The 17,441-nt window shown below is 41.2% G+C and overlaps 1 protein-coding gene across 1 annotated transcript in view; it reads right to left on the bottom strand.

The window, feature by feature from the left end:
• Positions 1 to 16,875, bottom strand: part of LOC106832852 (zinc finger protein 407-like) — a 128,306-nt gene extending 111,431 nt beyond the window's left edge. Inside the window, 2 exon segments of the mRNA XM_070481273.1 lie at positions 1,572 to 1,665; positions 16,414 to 16,875. The gene's annotated coding sequence lies outside the window, so the exon portion shown is untranslated.
• Between the last annotated feature and the right edge of the window lie 566 nt (positions 16,876 to 17,441).

Here is a 17,441-nt window from a genome sequence, read left to right on the forward strand (position 1 = left end):
CTCGCGCCACTCCTTCCCAGGCAGTCAGATATAAATTACTCTGTGCTCGCCTTTCTCCATTTCAGCACTGAGCAAAAGGCACTATACTTGTTTATGGATCTGTCTCTTCCACCACACCTTGAAATCATCTAGGGCAGCGTGTTACTCTCTCCAGCACTTAGAATGGTGACTGGCATGAAGCAGTTTGCTCAAATGGAGCCACTCTGCTTTGCTGAATACAAGTGGAACTCTCTGTGCTATCTCACAGCTTTTCTGTAAATCTGAGATTATTCCAAAATAGACAGGTTTTTTAAAAAAGGCACCAGGAGCCACTGTATTATCAGTAATAATCACACCTGCCTTACATGTCACGCAAGAAGACACCAGCTACTAGAGAGCCTTGCCTCAGTGTTTTTCAGACCTGCCACCAGGAGTCAGTAACCTTACATGTAGCAAACTTGAAAAACAATGAGTAACAAACACTTGAGACGCTAATCCTGACCTTAACTTTGGTCAAACTGTTTAACTTTAGTCTCAGTTTGTGAAAAAGGACTAGTAATTCCGACCCTACACGGCTGCCGTGCTACATGAAGACTACAGAGTATACATCAAATGAGCTCTCCTAACGATGTTCTAATCAATACGTGTTAGTGACCTTCCCCAGGCAGTGTTGCATCTGGACTAACGCTTCACCGCAAACCAGGTGCATACTGTAACTAGTTCCACCGGCACGGACTGTAAAGCCCCGACACAATCACCATTCGGGCTATGATTACCTAGAAAATAATCCTACATATGTGTCCACAGATGCCAACCCTGCCAAGATGTCCTAGTCCAGAACCCCCCAACCCAATGAACAGGCTATTCAAAACTCAACGCAACCGCAGGGGTCAGCAGCTCCTGGCACCCAGCTCCCCCCGACTAAGCTCCAGAAAGCGGGCACGCACACTCAGGCCGTGCTCGCCCACTAGGAAGAGGTGGGTATCTCCAGGGACGATCCCGCTGCTGCCAACAGCGACGTGCGGCAGCCTGGGGTCTCCCGCTAGTTGCTGAGAGCAGCTGGACCCTAAGTGGCCAGGACCGTCCACTTCCAGGCGTGGTGCTCTCGGGCACCAGCATCCTCAACCGAAGGAGGCGCGGCTGGGAGCAGCGCATCGGGGCACTGGGGAAAACAGGGAGTGGGCGGGCAGCCACGGACACCACCGCCCGGACTAGAAACCGACACCGGGCAGCTCCCCGCCTGGGCGCCCGTGTTCCAGTCGGAGAAGCCAGGCGGTCGGAAGCGCCCCGACTGCGTGCAGGGGTGCGTGGGGCGCCCGGGGCGCCGCTCCCGCGCCAAGAGCCCGGGCCCGCGGGGAAACGGAGGCCCGCCGGGTCCCCGGGAGCCCGGCTCGCGGAGCGAGCAGCTGACGGCGGGGGCAGGGGGGCTGCGACGCCGCGCGGGCGGCGGGCGGGTGTCGGGCGAGTCTGGGCGGCGTCGGGAGGGACCGGCGAGCGGGGAGGGGCGGAGGCGGGGGGAGGAGGGAGGAGGAAGAGCGAAGGGCCCTGGCGGGACTCCCGGCGCCCAGCTGCCCGGCCCGAGCATAACTTACCCGTTTGCCGACAGAATCGCTCCTCTCCTGCTGGCCCCTCTAACGGACTCCTCCGGCTCGTCGTCTTCCGGAGATGAAACCGGAAGTCCCACCCCTACGCAAGAGGAAAACGGAAAGCCGAAGGAGTCAATCTAAGGAAGGGGAGACGCAAACATGAAGATATACAGAGAGAGACTCAAAAAGAAATGGTATACTAAAAAACTGTTTTCATAGTTAATACTATTACAGGTACAAAATTAGGTTCTGTCTCATCTACCATTAAAATAGTTTTAAAAGCAGTTATTTAAACAATAGACTGAAACATACATTTAATAGGCATAGAACATGAATGGATCATTTTAAAACAGAGAGATGTAAATTTTTAAAAATTAGATAAAGAAGTTTGGCCAAAATAGTTAATCAAAAGCTGCCAATAGCAGATTATGAGAGTTTCCATCCATTAAATGAGAAAATACGAAAAATCTAATGCTAATGGTTAGAAGGTGCAGTAAGCTGGACACCACTCACAAGTGTCAAATGGGTCAGACTTTCTGAAAAGCAATTCAGTTGTACCTAAGAACAACTTTAAAACCTCATCATTCACTTTGAAACCCAGTATGTCTACTTCTAGGGGTCTGTCCTAAGAAAATAATATGAAAAGGTTGCAATGATGTATACAAAAAGATGTCCACCACAGGGTCATATATAAAAGTAAAAAACTGTGAACAACCAACGTAAGAAGCATTAAAAAACGGTCATATAAACCAACATATGCATGCATACGAAGTATTATACTGCCATAAAAATATCTACCAAGCATATCTAATGACAAAGAAAAACACTTCTCACATGATTTTAACCAAAAGCAGATTTTAACATATTATGTATAGCACATTCAGTTGTGTAATACCCCCCCCAAAAATCAAAATATTAAAGTGGATACGGGTAATTTTTTTTCAGATTCATTAGAATTTATTAATTCCTCTCAATTTCCTACAACGAGCATATAATGCCTTGACAACAAAATTTAGAACTATTTTTAAAGAGGTTTGGGGGCTGGCTCGGTGGTGCAGCAGTTAACTGTGCACATTCTGCTTTGGCGGCCCAGGGTTTGCCAGTTTGGATCATGGGTGCAAATATGGCACCGCTTGGCAAAAGCCATGCTGTGGTAGGTGTCCCACATATAAAGTGGAGGAAGATGGGCACAGACGTTAGCTCAGGGCCAGTCTTTCTCAGCACAAAGAGGAGGATTGGCAGCAGATGTTAGCTCAGGGCTGATCTTCCTCAATTTGGAAACAAAACAGAGGTTTGGTTTGTTTTTTTTTCACTTCATATACCTCTGGTACAAAATACTAAGCTTCTAACAAACCAAACCTCTCACAAATAACAGCTACGAAGTCTGGATAAAATACTAAAAAAATAACTATGTGATGGCTCTGGAGACTAAACAAAAGCTGGAAGTTTTTAGTGTGGAGTCAAGGCCCAAAGCAAGCAAATGTCAAAAGGTAATCCAGCACGCCTCCCCTTTTGGGAGGCTTTACCCAGAGGATATCCAGGGTCAGAGACCACTGAGGAAAGACAGGCAGCTAAATCACAAGGGAAAAACCAGTTGTACTTCTGCATCAGAGGGAAAGTGTCCGAATGCAATGATAGCCACAGAAGAGTAAGAGGTAAATACCATAAAGGGGAGAGCTAAAGGAACACCTGAATCTATGAATAAACCCAGAAAACATAAACCATGTATGAACAAGAGTGAAAGCAGATTGCAATTAAACACCAGGAATGAGATAGGAGTGGCTGACTACTGCAGACATGACAGATAACAATGTGGCAGTAGTCAAGTCATCCGCCTGCTAAAATGAAAACACCAACAATATTTAAAGCAACACAACAAAATCCAGAGACCACACAACATAAGATTCAAAATGACCAAAATTACTTGAGTTAGGAAGAGTCAGAAAACCGTGTCCAAATCTCAAGCAAAAAGATGTATGGCAAACATGATGGTCAAAATTATGGAATTATTTTAAAAGAACCACAGAGTAGCTGTTACAACAATATTAAGTGAAGTAGAGAAAGTATGTTTGAAACAAATGGAAAAAAAAATAATAAATTTCAGCAAAGAAATAAACATTATTTTTTAAAAAGCCAAATGTTAATGTCAGAAACAAAAGATAAAATATTTAGAATAAAAAAAGGGGCTTAATAACAAAATGGAAATGACAAAGTAAAGAATCAGTGAGTTTGAGGACAGATCAACAGCAGTCATCTAACAAAAAGAATCTAAGGAAAAAGAATTAAAAAGAAAAAGTAAAGAGGGGCCAGCCTGGTGGTGTAGTGGTTAAGTTCACGTACTCTGCTTCAGCGGCTCAGGGTTCATGAGTTCAGACCCCGCATGTGGACTTAGAACACCATCATCAAGCCATGCTGTGGCAGCATCCCACATACAAAATAGAGAAAAAATGGCACAGGCATTAGCTCAGGGCCACTCTTCCTCAAAAAAATAAATTTAAAACAGAAAAGAGACTCTCAGGGTCCTATCTGAGGACTACAAAAGGTCTAATGTATAACTAATTAGCTAGAGTCCCAGAGGAAAAGAGAGAGAGAGAAAGGAAACGGAGCAGAAGACACTTCTGAAGAAACAACAGCTTACTCAGGAATATCCAGCTTTGGCAAAATAAAGAAGTCAGTGAACCTTCTCAGCAGATACAAGTATAAAACTGCATAGGACTGTCAAAAGCAACAATTTTATGATTCTGAAAACCATATTCAGGCAACAAGTGGAAAATGCACTTTATCCAAAGCCCTAGGTAAGAGGCTGAGAAAGGAGCACTTGCCTGGGAGACTACCATCCCCTCGACTTGGTGAGAGAGCATGCTAGCTCTACCAACACATGACTGGCACAAAAAGAGGAGCTATGAGCTAAGGTGGTGTAGGGAGGAAGCTATTTGGAGCAGGCAGCAAACCTCTATCGCTTTGTCAGCCAGAAGGGACCAAAGTTGGTGGGAAGCAACCAAAGAAATCTCACAACATTGGTCCACAGAGGTATGAGCCCAGTCTGGGCAACTGTCAGACTAGCAAGAAACTCAGCAAGGAGATCCTATAAATGAAAGGCCAATAAAAGGACCAGATGAAGTTCCCCACACACGCCTGGTTGACTAAGCAAAGAAACTTCGAGGGAACGTGGTAGACAGTAAAAGCCCCAGAACATAGGCTTGGTAACTAGGTAAACTTTGAATGTGCCCCCTGTACACCCACAAATAGAAAGACAGATGGCAAAGGTCATAATGGGCTCAAGGTGTTTGACTACAAATTCTGCCCAAATCATTGTGTGACCATTAATTCTTACATTTACAGGGGAAACACCCAGAGAGTAAAGCAAAATACAAGTAAGCAAGCATTTAAAAACTGAACATAAACATCAGTGTCTGTACACCACAGGGAGATAAAATTCTATGCTTTTAAGACCATGCAAGTTAAGGGGAAAAAAGACATTCTAGAAAAGTGAATCAAAATCCAAACTTACCACATCACACTATACAAAATGTCTTATTTTCAACAACAACAACAAAAGAAATCATCAGCTGTGTTTATAAGAAAATATAAACTATGGTCCAGATTCAGGAAGAGAAAAACGGCAATAGAAAATTGGCCCAGACGTCAATGTAGCAGAGAAAGTCTTCAAGTATCTCCTGTAAAGAGGTTCTAAGAACTCTTTCAAATTTTCAAAAATTTTTTAAAAATATAATAACAGCGATTCCACAAATAGGGAATGCGAATAAGAAAATGAGAATGATAAAAACAACCAAACAAATGCTAGAGAGGAAAAGCACTATAAGAGAAATGAAAAAATTATTACATGGGAAAACAGCAGATTTGAGAAGGCAGAGGAAAGAATCAGTCAAATTAAAGATAGAATGATATTAATTATCGAGTCAGAAGATTGGAAATGAAAGAAAACTTTAAGGAAAATGAAAAGAGCTTCAGAGACCTGTGGGACAATTTGAAGTATTTCAACAAATGCGCAGTAAGAATCCCAATAACAGAGAAAAGAGGGAAAGGGGTAGAAGAAATACTTTAAAAAGTAATAGCTGAAAACTTTCTAAATTTGATGAAATACATTGATCTACAGATACAAGAAGCTTAAACATGAATAAGTACAAACACGAAGAGAGTCACACCTAGAAACATCATAGTCACATTACTAAAAAGAAAAAGACAATAAGAAAATCTGGAAAGCAATCAAATCCACCACATACAAGGAACAGCTACATGTTCAACAGGTGACTTTGCATCACACTGAGGAGAAAAAAATACAAATAAGAGCTGACTTATAAGAAATAACAGAGGCCAAAAGCCAGAATAATAATACAGTCAAAGTGCTGAAAGAAAAACCATCAATAAAGAATCACATATCCAGCAAAACTATACTTTAATAATGAAGGGGCAGTAAAGACATTCCCAGATAAATAGAAGACGACAGAATTCATGTCAACACAGAATAAGGCAGTAAAAGAGGAACAGACAAAGAAAACACAGGAGACGCAGAATAATAAAGAGCACAATAGTATAAATCCAACCAACTACATTACATTAAATGTTAATAAACACTACAGTTAAAAAGAATTATCAGATTGTATTAAAAGATCAAAACTATGTGCTAAGCCTAAAAGACACAATTAACATTCAGAGACAAATATATTCAAAATTTAAAAACTGGAAATGATACTCTCATGCAATCTGTAACCACAGGACAGCCAGAGTGGGTATATGAATGCCAATCTAAGAACAGATTTTAGGAAGAAGACTTACTAAAAGTGAAGAGGAACAAAGAAGTGAAGGCATAAATATTGGATAAATACAAGTAAAACTACTTCCATTCTCGTTTACACAGAAAATCCTCAGGATGTAAAATACACACACACACACACACCCCCACACTAGAACAATTAAATGAATTTAGGAAATTCAAAGGATAAAAGGTTAATAAACAAAAATCAATTGCACTTTTAAATATTAACAGCATGCGATTTGATTTAAAATTGTGCAAAAATAAATTTAACCAAAAAATGTGCAAGGCCTATGCACTACAGACTAGAGAACACGATTGAGAGAAATTAAAGAAGACTCAATGGCGGTTTCTTAAAAAGTTAAACACAGAGGGGCTGGCCCCGTGGCTGAGTGGTTAAGTTCGCGCGCTCCGCTGCAGGCGGCCCAGTGTTTCGTTAGTTCGAATCCTGGGCGCGGACATGGCACTGCTCATCAGACCACGCTGAGGCAGCGTCCCACATGCCACAACTAGAAGAACCCACAACGAAGAATACACAACTATGTACGGGGGGGCTTTGGGGAGAAAAAGGAAAAAAATAAAATCTTTAAAAAAAAAAAAAAAAAAGTTAAACACAGAGTCATCACATTACCCCAGTCATTTGCCTCCTAGGTAATTACCCAAGAGAAATGAAAGCACGTGTTCACACAAAGACTTATACAAGAGCACATACGACAAGATATAGCAAATTAATTCACAGTGACAAAAAACACGTCACGGGTTCCCTGTGGCAGGTGGGAAGAGGTGGTGGGCTGCAAAGAGGCATGGGGATACTTAAGGGGGTAAGAGAAATGTTCTTTTATCTTGATTCTGTAGATGGCTTCAGAGGTGTATAGAACTGTCAAAACCCATCAAATTGTGCACTTTATATAGATGCTGTTTATTGTATGTAAACTATTCTGCAATAAAGTTTTTGAGGAAAAAAATAAACAAAAGAATAAGTGAGTGAATGAACAAGGGTTTTAAAGTAAATAAGCATTATACACCTGTTGAAAAGGAAAGAATAAAATTTAAATGGTGAGGAAACGTTGTAAACAAGTTACACTTTTTAAAAAATCTCTAGTTTTGTTTCTTCTAATTTGTCTGTTTTAAGTCTTAAATCTGTCTTGAGCACAAGGGGTTAAAACCTTAACAGGTTCTACTATAAAAACCAGTCATAGAAACAAATCATTTAACTATGGCTATATAAGGAAAATGACCTCATATCTCATAGATTGTTTTTCGATCTGTATAGATAATTCAGTTTTATTGCTGAAAGCAGTACCAGCTATCAGATGGAAAACAAGTCAATTTTATCGTCTGATTCACCTTGAACGCATCGCGTCTGCGTAGCGCACAGAATCACAAAATGTAAAGCTATTACAGCACTACAGTAGAAAAAGCGTCACTCCCTAACAGACTCAGGAGTATAGTCTACACTTGCCATCTCTCTGTCCAAAACAATGCTGGTGGAAACAGACTCTTCCCGAACAAGAAGTGTCACAATAAGTAATTGCACTATGAAACTGAATGACTGCGTTTTTATTACCATTTTCATACAGAATTTTTACATACTTAAAATTCTGACCAGAAAGGTTAGATTAGAATCACCTGGGCCAATTTGGAAATGCTAAAAGATATGTATGGACACACACAAAAACACACACTTACACACTCAGTCACACACAGACACGTTTGTTAGTATATATATTCGTTTTCAAAAGGTAAAGATGACAGTAACATTAATAACAACAGATAGTACCTCTCTCTATTTAAATATAGAAACATATCACAAATATATAATACTGTCCTAGTTTTGCTTTACTGCCAAATAAACAAAGCAATTAATTCATAGGGTGTCACTGATTCCTAAACTCATCATTCATGAACTTGATTATTAATGAAATTAATAATGAATAAATAAAACTGATATACCTAATTTCTTCAAAATTGATCACAATAAAAAATGCCTGCTTTGATACTATAATTGAAGTAAGTTATATAAGAACAAATGGATAATATAAGCCTTGTCTATTAATTCTTAAAACATAAACCATTTAAAAGCATTCCTGAAATCAGACAAAACAGTTAGACCACATCAGGAGAGCAACGAAAACAAAATGACCTGAACCGTGATGGAGGGAAACATGAACACCTCAGCTATCAAAAACTCACCAAGGCAGCAACATCACCCACCAAGCCTTAGCTAAAAATAAGAAACCTGCCCAAAAGGGCTTGGAGCAGCAAAACATATTTGAAGAGATGATGTTTGAATTTAGGTACTGGGATTGAAGGTGAGTCTCTAAGTTCCTTCCTCAGATCCATCACCCCTTCCTGATACTTACTGATAAACCTGATTCATTGGCTGCTTATTGATGGCAAATAATGGAGAGCAATTGTGCTACTCTAGACAAGATCACTGATAGCAGTGAAATGGGAAAAGGGAAGAAAAACTAGAAAAAGCAGACAGAAAAAATTAAAAGTAATCAGGGAACATTCAGATATTTAAAAACACCCTTCTCTGGGTCAAAATGCCCAGAGGACATGATTTCTTAGAGCCCAACATGACAATGCACAAAATAATAATCCTAAGTCACTGAGACAATATTAAATCAGGTTATGGAGAGGTTCCAAAAGTCGAAAACTAGGAAATTAATTTTTTCAAAGGTTCTCACGAAAATGATTAAATTTAAAAAAAAACCAAAAAACAAGAACATCATGAGACATAAGTCCCCAATGATTCAGGTCCATCCACCAAGCCATCTAAGCAGTTATGGCTGGGGACAAGGCCTGCACGTGCTCCATGGCTGTGCTCTGCTGTCCTCAGGCCTCAGGCTTGCTGCCTCCTCCAAGAACCAGACTGCAAACCCTGACACTGGATTAGCCCTCTGCCTGCACATTCCCATCTGCCCCCACCACAGTTCTTACTACTCTGTGTTACAACTGGCATGTGACCTTCTTGAGCAGAAGAAATAAACTCTTTCACTAGCGTCCCAGAACCCAGCACAGTACTCAGCATATAGTAGGATTTCAGTAAATACGATTTTTTTAAACTTATTAAAAAAAACTTAAGCTATGTTCTATCTGCAAAGCATATTTTGATAATAACAACAGACACCCAAAATATGCCACGAGAGCATAAAGTAAGAAGTTCCTGTTGACTGCTAAGATTAGAAAGTCTTCACAGAATGGACAGAGTTCCAACCACACATTCAAGCTCAGGATGAATTTAACCAAATGGCTAAAAAAAGTACAATGGTCCCCCCCTTACCTGTGGTTTCACTTTCTGCAATTTCACTTACTTATAGTCAGCAGAGGTCTAAAAATATTCGATGGAAAATTCCAGAAATAAACAATACATAAATTTTAAATTTCTCGCCATTCTAGGTAGCGTCATGAAATCTTGTGCCATCTAGCTCCCTCTCACCGGGGCCGTGAATCATCCCTTTCTCCACCGGATCCACGATACCCGCCTGTCAGTCACTCAGTAGCCCTCTTGGTTATCAGAGCGCCTGTCAAGGTATCACAGTGCTGGTGTTCAAGTCACCCGTATTTTATTTAATAATTTCCCCAACGTGTAAGACCAGTCATGCTGGAAATCTGGATATGCCAAACAGAAGTTATTGCTGTTACTCTCTTACTTTGCCCAATTTCTAAGTTTATCACAGCAGTGTACATGTCGGAAAAAACGTATATGCAGGCTTCAGTACTATGCAGTTTCAAGCACCCACTGGGAGTCTTAGAACGTATCCCCCCCACATAAGGGGGGACTACTGTATTTCGGGAGATAGGGATACTATAAGCACAAGTAAAAGAAAATGAGAGCAGATCTGAGAGAGAAATAGTAAAGATAACTGGGTAACACATAGGTTGTCAAAAATGGCAGCAGTGAAAGGTAAGGCTGGAAAGACAGGCAGGGCTGCAGAGGAGCCAAGAGGGGTTAACATAATGGAACTTAACAAAATGGAGGTTAACATTACGGAGCTTAACACAACGGCATGCTCCAAAGGTCACACGGACACTTAGTCCTCCAGAGTGACTCCCTCTCCGCAACCGCAACGTCCAGCAGTTTCATTGCATGCAGAATACATTTTGCAAGTAAGAGACAAAAGAAAGACAACAAATTTGCTATATGATTCCTTATGTCAACACTGTTTTACCCTGGACCAAATCAGAGAGTTGATACCATAAAAAATACTTCAAAACACTACGTGATGTTACGAGGAAACTACTGGCAAAACTTACTTTCAGGTGGTGATTATTATTCAACCCACACGTGATAAAATACTAATAATCATAAGAAATGGTACTCTTATAATACAACTGCTATGCAATTTTTTTAAATTCTTCAATTTTGAAATAAAGTTGAAAGTATTGTGTCAAAAGACAGTGAAACAACTATCATTAATTTTCAAAACTGACAAACAAAAAAGACATATAAACAAGTGCCAGGATAATAAAAATGGCAGTGTTCATTTTTTAGAAGAAAAAAATAAATTGTACTAAAATTATTAAGCTAACAAAGCAACAGAAAAATATGAGTAGAAAAATGACAAGTTATCTGCAAAATTCATAAATGCGTCTTTTGTATAACCATAATGATCATATTTTATGCTGTCATTTTGCATTTAATTGCTCACCCTGGTACTTTTCTTCATAGAAGCCATCGGTATCCCACAGAGCCAGATGCTGAATTGCAAAAACATACTGTGACCATGGACTTATAAGAAAGTTACTTTGCTGAGCTGTGGTGTATGACAAGTTAATTTTTGTAATTACACTTCTTCCAACAATATATGAAGCTACTGCCTATGATTATCCTATATAATTCAAAAGAGGCAAGAAAGTATTCTTTGTAAAATACTAATCAGATTTTTTTAAAGACTTCAGCTGATGTGAGAAAGTTAACTTTTCAAAAAGCTTTTCTATAAGACGGCCAAAAGTAAAAATCACCACCTCAGCTGAAATATATAAGCAGATTAATATGTTAAGGCACGACTATGTTTTCTGAATGTTATTAATACATAATGCCAAGTTATTTCAAGCCTTTAGGAAATGTCACATGCTAACCTTGGTCTTTTGATCATTACTTTTAGTTCTGCTATATTATGCTAAACATAGTATTCAAAGGATAAATCCATTAACCGCCATTTAGAAAGAAATGGCTATTGCACAAGAATTATCCGCAGGGCGTAAATTGTTTTAAATTTAAAATATTTGCAATGACGGTCACTGTCACATACTCAATAGTAATAAAACAGGAGGACAGCATACATTGCTAAAACACAGGCTATTCCCTATAATATAGTATCTTTGTGCACATACTACAAAATTTGGCAGCTATTATGTTTTGTTTTATTCATTAAAAGAGAGCGAATGACATTTCCCTTTTAATAAACTTCCCCCATGTTGAAGCCAAAAGAGTTATTTAAAGATTAATGTTAATTATCAGGACAAAACAACCTGAGCCAAGTTTTCCAAATGCCTAGGTCAAATCTGCTCACTGGAGGAGGATATTTAAAAAATAACTATGTCATATATTTTTTTTTAAAACTCTATCACTTAGTGACTTAAAATTTAATAGAAGTTATGTTTTAATTACATAATACTAACAAAATGTATATTTTCACTGCATTATACAAAAGGAACGTAAGATACTAAAATGCTCTAGATAAATCTGAAGTTTTCCTCAGGATTTTAATAAATATATAATGACTGATTTTTTTAATGTGTAACATTGTTCCCATGTCATTTCCTAATCTAAAGGGGTTTGTGTTTGTGAAGGTGTCAACTCAATGTATATTCAAGACTTAATAAAAAGTCCTAGAATTTTGAGAATCTTGGAAATCTTTTATTTCAAATCCCTCGTGTGTTTTTTTCCTAACTTGGACTGCAATTTGAGATATGCTATTTCACGGTTCCACGTCTGCTTAGAGATCACCAACTCAGACACTGATTGTACAACAGGAGAAACATAAAGCACACAGAGCTGAAACACAATCACTAAGAAAGCAAATACCTGGCCTTTCGGGTCCTCTTTGTTCTGACCCCTGCTATTTAAACGGGAATGATAAACTCTGCAGACGTCATTGGGCATATACTAAGAAGGAACATGCTCAAATCCCAGCTATTTGTATTTTTCTTTCCCCTGTCCAGCCTCGATCTTCCTCCCTGGTCTACTTCATTCATTCTGCGTGCTCTCCAGCCACCTCAAATGGTCCAGGGACTCATTGCCTTTATTTCCAGTCTCTACCTTACTTCTAATCTCAGCATCTCTTCCTGGATGACCTACAGATATCAAACACTCAATACAACCAAAAACAAATTCATCTTGCTCTCCTCTCCCAAACCTGCTTCCATGGAGCTAGTCTGCCAGCTCTCTACACAAAGATCAGTGCTCTAAACTATTCTTAGTTCCTCCCTCTCTCACCTCCTCCTTCAGTGGCCTTTAATCCTGTCCTTTCCACATCAAAAATGTCTCTCCACTCTATCCTCTGTACTCTACTTCTACTGCCTTATGTGGAACTTCATCAACCCCAGCCTCTCGCGTGCCTCAGTGGCTTCAGGGAGAGAGCCTCCTCTAATGGGGCCTCCACTGAAGCGAGCTTCTCACACAGCCCCTGAGGACAGTATTCAGTGTCTGAATAGCTGTGCGAAAGGGAATGGTACCTATTAAGGAAAAGGGACAACACCAGAGGGTGGGAGATCCGACAGCTTTGATGGTTTCGACTTGACCATAGGAAAAAGTACTAAGTAAAGCACACAGCCTTCAATTCAAAGCCCTTGACAAACTAAACCTTGTCCTCTTTCGGCGCTTCTCCCTCTTTTAGGCCCTGCAAAGACCCACATTAGGCTGCTGACTGGTTCTCACCCAGGTGTGCCTTCCAACAAGCTGCCTTCTTTGCCTAAAAAGCCCTCTCCTCCTACATCCGCACAGAAAACTCCCATGGGTCTTCCACGTTGCTGTGATATTTTCTGTGACTTCTCCAGGCCAAGCTAATTACTCCGCCGTGCACCTCTGGCACTGACAAATGTTCTGTTACAGCCAGTATCTTGGGACTGACTGCTGGGGTTACTGAAGATTACAAGGACAAGAAGTGGGATGGTTTACTTTTTGTGCCTAGCACAAAGACTTTTCAAAAACTTCATTAATTTTAAATGAAGTGAATTTGTTGGAACATAAAGCATTTTGGGAATTTAAATAAATGGAAAATAATCATTTTCTTTAAACTTAAAATGTCTGACAAGAAATGAAAAAGATAACAAATTAGTTCTGGAAAAATGCAAACTAATTCCTATACTCCCATTCTGAATCAATCTTACAAATGGGACTAAAAAGAAGGAAGGAAGCGCCTGTCTGGTTTTTCAAGTAAGAGAAGGCAAAACCAATATGGCAGCAAGGTAAGGTTCTGCCTGCTCCACAGAACCCATGGTACAGAATCCATGTTTCCGACCTCTTCTTGTGCAGAACTCTCACGTTGCATGTATTAAGGGTGGATTTAAAGACTGTAGAGTAGTCTTAATAATGTGTGCAGAGACAGCATTTTATAGTTTCTAAGCCACACTCACACACATTATCTCATTAACTACTCAAAGACACATCATTTCTCCACTTGGAGAGGAAGAAACTAAGGCCATTTTCCTACAACTAATACATAGAGGCTGGAGTATGAACCCCCAAGAATTCTAACACTAACTACATTGCCTCCCTAACAACCACATTTTAAAGATGTCCAATACAGGCCTCAGAACACTAACCCAAGACACATACATGATGCATGCCAGGGCCAAACCACTCACCTAGCGTTCTTCTGAAGTTCACAATAAAAAACAGAATGAATGAACATTAATAAAATGGTTCACTTTTGGAGCCGTCCCAGTGGTGTAATGGTTAGTTCATACACTCTGCTCCAGCAGCCAGGGGTTCGCAGGTTCCAATCCTGGGCACGGATCTAGCACCACTTGTCAAGCCACACTTTGGCAGTATCCCACATAAAATAGAGGAAGATGGGCTCAGACGTTAGGTCAGTGATAATCTTCCTCAAGCAAAAAGAGGAAGATTGGCAACAGATATTAGCTCAGGGCCAATCAACCTTACCAAAAAAAAATTTCACTTTTAAATAGACCTTAATGAATAACTTTGCTTTAAATTATAACACTACATATTATTACATTTTACATGTTACTACATATTCCATAGACTATGTAACATAACATAGTCACAGGTTCTAGGAACTAGGACGTGGAATCTTTTGTATTGGGAGGGAGAGGGCTAAGGAGGAGTTGCATTATTCTGCCAACCAAAATAAGCAAGATTACAACTGGATACTAATTAAAATCCAAATTTAATTCTGAAGTTTTGTGCCCCCTCTCCATGAAATGGGTCCATGAGGAATGGACAGAAACAACTCATATCCACTTGTCTAATTCTGACAGGACATCAGATAAAATAACAAGAGTGCTACTTTAAAAGACTCTGTCCAATTACCTAGTAAAATGAAGGATTTATCACATTCATTGAACTTGGAACTATTCCTTCTTATACAACTAAGTTTGACTGCTCTGACTTTTATTTTCAGAGACTGTTTTTCCCTTCTCCACTCAGGTTCACTACATTGATTTAAAATGCAGAGGGCAAAACTCAAAGACAATGACTAACTCATTTTGATTGTCAACTTGTAAGCTAGTGAACATTAGTAAACATATCAGATACTAAAAATACAGTAGTAAAACTTATAGCTCTTTACCACTTAAAAAGCATTCTTATTATCTCATTTGACTCTAGCATCACTGTGAGGTATAGTTACAGAAATATTACTCAAATTTTTCAATAACACTCAGAGAAGAGACGTGATGTTGACAATCCCAAAGTTATTAAGTGTACAGCTGCCTCGGCCCATGAGGACAGTATTCACACTGTCTGAATAGCTGTGGGAAAAAGAATAGTACCTATTAAGGATAGAGGGGGAAAACCTAAATTCAGTAAAAACATTATAACATTTCCCCAGACTACACTATTCAATTATTTTAGATATGATCATTAGAAAAAAAAATGAAGAAAATGTATAATTACACATTTCTACTCAGTAAGAGAAATCCGAATTAATTAGAATTTTAAATTGAAAATATTAAAACAAAAATCAATACTCCTACACTAGAAAAAATGAAAATTAGAAATCTCATACTACACTGGAAAAGTTTATAGCATTTCTTCAATTTCATTTTTCTATTAATGTGTGTAAACTCTGTAGAACTAGCCAAAGTAATTAAATAAAATAGAGATAATATCCAAAAATCATGAAAGTTTATACATTTTGGTAAACTTTTAAAAGTTAAAATTTATCTTTCCTAATTGAAAACTGGGTTAAAAATCTATCACAAATATAAAAGTACAAAATTGCAGTGAAAGTTCCATCTTTGGTATATTCACATGAACAAACAAAATAATCACCTCTTTGAACGGAAGTTACAGACTTTTTCAGGTCAAAATTCTGTTAAAATATAACTATTTGAACTGTTCAAAAATTTGCATTAATGTTAATATGGCAACATTTTAATGTGGACAGTAACAGAAAAACGTCATTCCCTCCACAGAATTCTGCCTCTAGAACTACATTTAACAAAGTTGGAGGAAACAGGATGCTTGTTGATACTGACAGGATTATTTCAAAACCCAATTATATCTGTTCATTCCCTTTTGCTAATTAAAGCAAAAGGCATCAAAATCTCTCCTAACGATGTTCTAATCAATACGTGTTAGTGACCTTCCCCAGGCAGTGCTGCATCTGGACTAACGCTTCACCGCAAACCAGGTGCATACTGTAACTAGTTCCACCGGCACGGACTGTAAAGTCCCGACACAATCACCATTCGGGCTATGATTACCTAGAAAATAATCCTACATATGTGTCCACAGATGCCAACCCTGCCAAGATGTCCTAGTCCAGAACCCCCCAACCCAATAAACAGGCCATTCAAAACTCAACGCAACCGCAGGGGTCAGCAGCTCCTGGCACCCAGCTCCCCCCGACTAAGCTCCAGAAAGCGGGCACGCACACTCAGGCCGTGCTCGCCCACTAGGAAGAGGTGGGTATCTCCAGGGACGATCCCGCTGCTGCCAACAGCGACGTGCGGCAGCCTGGGGTCTCCCGCTAGTTGCTGAGAGCAGCTGGACCCTGAGTGGCCAGGACCGTCCACTTCCAGGCGTGGTGCTCTCGGGCACCAGCATCCTCAACCGAAGGAGGCGCGGCTGGCAGCAGCGCCTCGGGGCGCTGGGGAAAACAGGGAGTGGGCGGGCAGCCACGGACACCACCGCCCGGACTACAAACCGACACCGGGCAGCTCCCCGCCTGGGCGCCCGCGTTCCAGTCGGAGAAGCCAGTCGGTCGGAAGCGCCCCGACTGCGTGCAGGGGTGCGTGTGGTGCCCGGGGCGCCGCTCCCGCGCCGAGAGGCCGGGCCCGCGGGGAAACGGAGGCCCGCCGGGTCCCCGGGAGCACGGCTCGCGGAGCGAGCAGGTGACGGCGGGGGCAGGGCGGCTGCGACGCCGCGCGGGCGGCGGGCGGGTGTCGGGCGAGTCTGGGCGGCGTCGGGAGGGACCGGCGAGCCGGGAGGAGCGGAGGCGGGGGGAGGAGGGAGGAGGAAGAGCGAAGGGCCCTGGCGGGACTCCCGGCGCCCAGCTGCCCGGCCCGAGCCCTCAAGCCACCGCCCCCAGGCCCCGCGCAGACGCTGGACGGTCCCCGCCTCCAAACCTCCCCCCCGGCCCGACCACAGAATAACTTACCCGTTTGCCGACCGAATCGCTCCTGCTGGCCCCTCTGACTGACTCCTCCGGCTCATCGTCTTCCGGAAATGAAACCGGAAGTCCCACCCCTCCCCAAGAGGAAAACGGCAAGCCGAAGGAGTCAATCTAAGGAAGGGGAGACGCGCGTCAGGCTGAGAGCCTGGCGGCGTCTGACCGGGAAGGCCGCCTGGCACTTCCAGCGGCTCCCCGAGCGGGTAACCCACGGGCGATCCCGCCTCTTCCCTCTCCATCCCTCCTCACTCCACCCCTTCGCCCGCCCGCGGTAAAGAACCCCGAGGGCGG

Source organism: Equus asinus, chromosome 12 (assembly GCF_041296235.1).
Source record: "Equus asinus isolate D_3611 breed Donkey chromosome 12, EquAss-T2T_v2, whole genome shotgun sequence".
In the NCBI taxonomy this organism is placed as follows: domain Eukaryota; kingdom Metazoa; phylum Chordata; class Mammalia; order Perissodactyla; family Equidae; genus Equus; species Equus asinus.